The sequence below is a fragment of the Heloderma suspectum genome, chromosome 6 (genome assembly GCF_057233095.1).
Source record: "Heloderma suspectum isolate Gila_16-S chromosome 6, 16-S_ref, whole genome shotgun sequence".
Taxonomy (NCBI): Eukaryota; Metazoa; Chordata; class Lepidosauria; order Squamata; family Helodermatidae; genus Heloderma; species Heloderma suspectum.
The window spans coordinates 113,713,450-113,719,928 of NC_139463.1; positions in this window are offsets into that span (position 1 = coordinate 113,713,450).

Consider the following 6,479-nt stretch of genomic DNA (forward strand, 5'->3'; position numbering starts at 1 on the left):
AAAAACCAGTAACTACACTGATTACCATATGTTTGGCTGGAATGCACCTTGTGAAAATTTAATTAGGATGTAGAATAGGGGGGTGGGAGAATCAGCAAGGCTCAATTTTGTCAGGGTCCTACAAGTTCCACCTCGAAGCTCAGGTTGTCTCATTCCCGATTGTGAGCTCCCCACATTTGAACAAGAAAAGGTTGTATTTGGGTGCACCTTTAAAAGAAAAAGAAAAAGGGATAACCCAAATGTGTAACTTTCCCCCAGTGACTAAAGTGTGAAAATGTGCATTTCACCCAAACGCATTTAAAAAGTGCATTTTTAAAGTGAACATTTTTCTGAAGTATGCATTTTGTGAATGAGGATCCCAAGCCTATGGAGGGACAGGAGACACCCCCCATCCCTGGTTCTCTTGAAGCCTGCCCAGCTCCTGTCCCCACTTAAGTGCCCCCGGACCCCCACTCAAGCTCCCCGCCACTCCTCAAGGTGCTGGCACTCACCTGGGACCTGTCCTCAAGTGCTGTGATTGCCATTCTGGAAAAAGGAACAGAAAAGGTGATCACAATTATGCACACATCTAGTTGTACACAAAATGGCTCCATGAATGGCTCCTATATGCAAAGTTACAGGCATAAGTGGGACATCTGTGCCTGTAATCTTGTGTCTATGGGCCATTCATGCTGCCATTTTGTGTACAACTAGATGTGTGCATACTTGCGACTGACTTTTGTTTTTTTGCAAAATGGTGGTTGTGGCACTTGAGGATGGGTCCTGGGTGACTCGGTGAGGGGAGGGTCAAAGGGGGGGTCATAGAATCATAGAATAGTGGGGTTGGAAGGGGCCTACAAGACCATTGAGTCCAACCCCCTGCTCAATGCAGGAGTCCAATGCAGAGTCGAGCGGGGGCAGGGGCTTGGCAGGCATGGCTTGGGGGGGGGGGACAGGGAGGTCTGCTGGGATCCTGAATAGGGTGCCCATGCCATTCCTATCTAAGCTTGGGAATGTGTGATCTTTGGCTGCAAAATGTGCTCTCATTCAGGGGAAGCTCTGGCCTTAAACCAATGGAATCAAAATTATCTCACTTCCCTAGAGTAGACACACTAGTTTCCCTAAGGTTTTAAATATCGACAATTCAGTGGCAGTGGTGGTTGCTGATAAGAAGATACACTTTGGTATAATCACTGACGTATTGGGTCTTGTGTTTAGCACCTCACTTGAAAGGAACAAAAAAGTATTACAGCAAGGTGGACCAGCAAACAAGTATTACTAGTGGAACCCAGTAGCGATAATTCTTTGCATTGAAAAATTCAGGGAGAGAAGACAATGATGAGGCTGAGGTCTGATGAGTAACTGGAGGTCTTGGGATTCTCCTTGAACATCACTGCATACAGTCGCAAACTTTTCTTTCAAAGCGTGACCCAGCAATCTCCATCAAAAACTTGGTGATATTAAGGGCAGTCCAGTGGCGTGCTTATGTCCCCACCTATTCCTTTTTTTGCCCCACCAAGTCCCTTCTGCAAGTGGTGGGTCCCTCCAATTCCATTGCACAAGCAGGACCCATCACTTACACAAGGGAGATTTAACACTTCCTAGGAGAAGCCCCCAAATGAGCAGGAAATGAATGCTTGTTCCTGGAAGGAGGCAGGTTGGCGTATGTTCCGTGAGGTCCGCTGATCTGCCTCCTTCCAGATATTTTTTTCTGCTGGTTTTGGCATGTCCCTGAAGCTCTAAATTCCCATTCTGCAATCAGTGGGGGCCACATAGGGATGGACAGACCCAGCTCTGTCCAGATGAGGGGGAGCTCAATGAGCTGCCATCCCCGCTCACGTAGCCTCCCTGCTCGGCCCGCCCCTGCCCGCTGAGCTGTGTGAGCCACCCTTGCTCAGTGGCAAATGCCCCTCAAGCACGCCAGCCCATCTCCTCCTTGCAAGGAAGAGATGACTAGAGTGGCTGGGGTGCGCACGGCGCCAAGGCCCCCCACCAGCTGTGAAGGTCTTGCTTGACATCCAGCGGGCGCAGGAGGAGTCCTCGTCACGGTGCTCGCCCCAACTGCTCTTCCCTTCTCCTCCTCACAAGGAGGAGATAGAGGGAGTGGTTGGGGCACATATGGCAATGATAACTCCGGGCTGCTCCCAGCCACTCACAGAGCTCCAGGGCACTTGGCAACCAGGTCTGCCGGCAGCACCCCGCAGCTCGGAGAGCAGAGCCTGGGTGTTGGGGAGCCTGCCAGCCTCCCAGACTAAGGCAGGCACTCATGACATCACTAGGGCCACTTGCACAATGGAATTGGCGGGGCATAAGAGAATCGGTGGGGGTATAAGCACCCAGCTGAATGCTGCCCATGCCACAGCTTCGATTCCTGCAGTGAGCTGTAGCTAGGACTCCCATGTATCGAAAACCATGTGTTTTCTTTTTCAGACATGATGGATGACTGTTCTCGATGCCTGGAAGATCAGATTATCCAAACAAGGACCAGGATTTATGCATCCCAAAATCTATACATTTCTTGTCTTGAGAAGATTTGTTGGGGGTCAGCTTGGCCATTTTTGCTCTTGTCTTGTCTTTCATCACAGCTTCGGTCTTAGGAACCTTTATGAAGTACCACGACACACCCATTGTCAAAGCCAACAACTGGAGCCTCTCTTATACTCTTCTGCTCTGCCTTCTCTTGTCCTTCCTTTGTGCTTTCCTACTCATTGGCTGACCTGAAACACTGACCTGTCTCCTCCGTCAAACCACTTTTGGCATGCTTTTCTCTGTGGCTCTTTCTTGCTTATTGACAAAAACCATCATGGTGCTTCTAGCTTTCATAGCCACGAAGCCAGGTTCCAGGGTGAGAAAATGGGTGGGGAAAAGATTGGCCATTGCTGTTTTTTGCTCCTGTATTCAAGCCACTATTTGTACTCTGTGGCTGGCAACCTCTCCACCATTTCCAGATTTTGACATGCATTCAGTGAATGATGAAATAGTACTGGAATGTAATGAAGGGTCGGTTGCAATGTTTTACTGTGTCCTTGGTTATATGGGCATCCTGGCCTTTGTCAGCTTCGTTGCTGCTTTCCTAGCCAGGAATTTACCAGACACTTTCAATGAAGCCAAGAATATCACCTTCAGCACGTTATTGTTTTGCAGTGTCTGGGTGTCCTTTGTTCCAGCCTGCTTGAGCACCAAGGGCAAATACACATTGGCTGTCGAGCTCTTTGCCATCTTGGCTTCCAACACTGGGTTACTGGGGTGTATCTTTTTGCCAAAATGTTACATCATTTTTCTGAGGCCTGGTTTGAATAAAAGGGAGCAACTAATAAATAGAAAAATGTGAAGGGAAAAAAAAGTCTTCTATACTATTGGTTGTAATTGAATATTTTGCATATATACACTGGGATTTTTCTGGAATTCCCTTTCACCAGATCCAGGACTAATATTAAGAAAAGTGTGTTGATGCTCCTGAGATGGAAGAATTTGAGTTTAAGCTACCATTCCAAATTTCAACGTATGGTCATATCACTAGTTCTACATGCCCATTCTCTGAGCTCTTCTCCCTACAGACACTTCAGTATCTGCTTATAGCTGGAGATACTTGGGGATTGCAGTTGAACATGTTAAGGGCACAATCCTATGGGTTGTGGCCTGAGGGGCTTATGAGTATCCTAAGCAGTGTGGGAGGTGCCTTGTGCAGTTAAGCTAGATGAGCAATTTCGCACATCTAGCGGAGGCTTTGGGGAGAGGAGGAAAGGAGGATGGGGTGACCATAGGAAAAGTGGTAAGCCAGCCAACTTGGTTTCCTCCCCCCCCCTACCCCCAGGAACACCCCTTTCCCCCATCTCCCTGTCCCTGACCTCATATCCAGGAAACTGAAGAATCCCATTTCCCCAGATCCTAGGGGTCATGGAATTGCTCTCTACATTTATCATCTCTACATACACATTTTATTTTGCAAACATCCTCTTCCTGTTCCCCCTTTTGTGTGTGTATGTATGTATGTATTTATCTATCTCTCGTGATTCACCCTGTAGCTGAATATCTCAAGCTGAAATACACAGAAAAATAAACACAATTAAATCACAGTAATCCAGGTAGATAAGGTAAAAGCAGCCACAAACACAATTTAAAATGGTGAAGACTTATTTAAAGGCTGTGAGCATGACCAGTTACAGCTACAGCATATACAGTGCTCATTTTGCTGTTCATGCAAATCCAAACACAGAGCGAGGGTGAGTGAAGGCGGGGAGAGAACCAGGTATCAGTGGCAGCAGACTAATGCAGCAGAGCTTATAACAGCTGTGGGTGCGAGAACAAGTCTTATAATATTTAGAAGGCTGTCTCGTTACCAAGACCAGAGAACTGACAACTAGTTGCTTTAATTCCTGCTGTTGTTTTGACTTATACCCAAAAAAGACACGATCCCCAATTAGAATTCAACAAAAACAAGGTACAAGGAGCCTTACAGAACCGCAGTTAATCAATATATATTACATAAAAGAAAGTGCATTTGTAGAAGTTCAAAGACATGCATATAAACAAATAAGGCACATTCAATAGTACACACCAAAAATTACAGAGGAAGTCAATAGTTTGAACGTATATACATCATACCAAACATATCAGTCTCATACCCAACATATCAATCAACGGAACCCCAGCGTATTATCATTTTGACTAAGAATAGTCTTCTTCAGGAACTGTATAGACCACTCTTCTTGATGTTATATATGGGAAGACCTCAGATAGCTCCTTTAGAGTTCTGGCTGATTCTGACTGAAACCCAGAATGGATTCACAACCCCACCAAAATTGGAGCCACCATCTGGGGATTTCTCTCTCCCCTCCCAAAGCCCCCCGAAAGGCTCCCAGAGGTTGCAGAGGGGAATTCCTGTGTTATATCCAGTCAGTGCTTCGCCATAATAGGGAGGATTCCCCTTACTATGTCACTCCGCCTCCCAATTGGGAAAGGGAGTTGCACGCTGAGTGTTTTCCCCATACCAGGTTCTCCACTCCATTGGGAAGGATGTGATGTGGGTGAAGCAACCCCAGCTGAGGTGACATCTGGAGCACTCCAGCCACTGCTTCGATTGGGGCCACTTCCACCCTAACAGTGAAGATGGGTGAACCACCAAAGTGGCCCTAGTTGAAGCGCTGGCTAGAGCTGCCATTTTTTTGTTGGGGGGGATTCAGGCTTCCCCTTCTCCCCTTAGGGGGGACACAGGGCATACAAAGCAGCCATGACAGAAGTGCTGGCTGGAGGTTTGTCCCGGGAACAATGAAATCAGGGGTGTGACTGCAAAGGATGTGAAAGAAAGAATGGAAGATTTCATGTGGGTATGTGTGCTCAGTCAGTGTGCTCAGTCAGTGTTAACTTTTGCAGTAACAGCAATTTATTCTCATGAGCATTCAGAACAGCAGGAAAAATGCATCCCCCCCATAGGATTCTCTCCACATTTTATCTAATAGTTCTTCTGCACCTGGTGTCCCTTAGAATCTGACACTAATTATATGATATATAATTACATCAGAGCATGATTATTCAACCTACTTACTGCCACAGCCCACAAGGAGATGTTTCCCCTTTTCATTAATGCTGATATAATAATACCTCATTTCGTATTAATACTGGTCATTTCTAGGGATGAAAAGCTGTAAACAACCTGCATCAGCCTGTTTTTTATTGGTATCTTATTGAAGTTTAGAAGCCAGTTCTCACAACAGTTTAGCGGGAGCCACTGAAAGGAGAATGCTGTAACATGGCTGACGCCAGATAATAATGACCCAGACAGGAAAAGGAGATCCTGTGTGGCGAGGAGACGGTTCTGCCTTCTCTATGACAGTCCTCTCTTTCCTGCTGTTCCTTTTGTTGCCTCAAACTGAGTGCAAGGCTAAGCCTGCTATGTGTACCATGAAAGAGTCACTCCAGATGCACTACCAGTTTTATCAGCCAGGGGATCTTATCATCGGTGGAATCACTTCTCAACTCTTTTCCCTTTCTGACACTGTATCCTTCAAGGAACATCCCAAAGCAAAGTTTCTTGATGAAGCTGTGTAAGAAAATTGTGTGTGTCTCTCTCTCTGTGTGTGTGTCTGTGTGTGTGTGTGTCTGTGTGCGCTTACGTGTGTATTCCATAACATGCAATTGATGGGTTTATAATAAGTACGATTAGAAAAAAATGCAATTCAAATATTTGTTTATGTTTATGGGAAATAGTGTATCTTGCGTTGTCCTACAGGTGGTACTTCTAGGGGATTTAATTTCTTCTCTGTTGTTGGTTCTATGTGTCACCAATGCCTATCACAGCCCATGGGTTCTGGGTGACTTCTTATGCACGGCAACCCTGCCCAGGTTTGCACATTAGGATGAGCGACTGCCCTCCGTGCTTGAATATTCACAATGGCACACACTGCAACCCACCATGGCTTATTTAAGCCATAGTGGATGGTGCCCATCATGAGACCAGGTCAGCGTTATATTGCTCTTAAACACACACACACACACACACA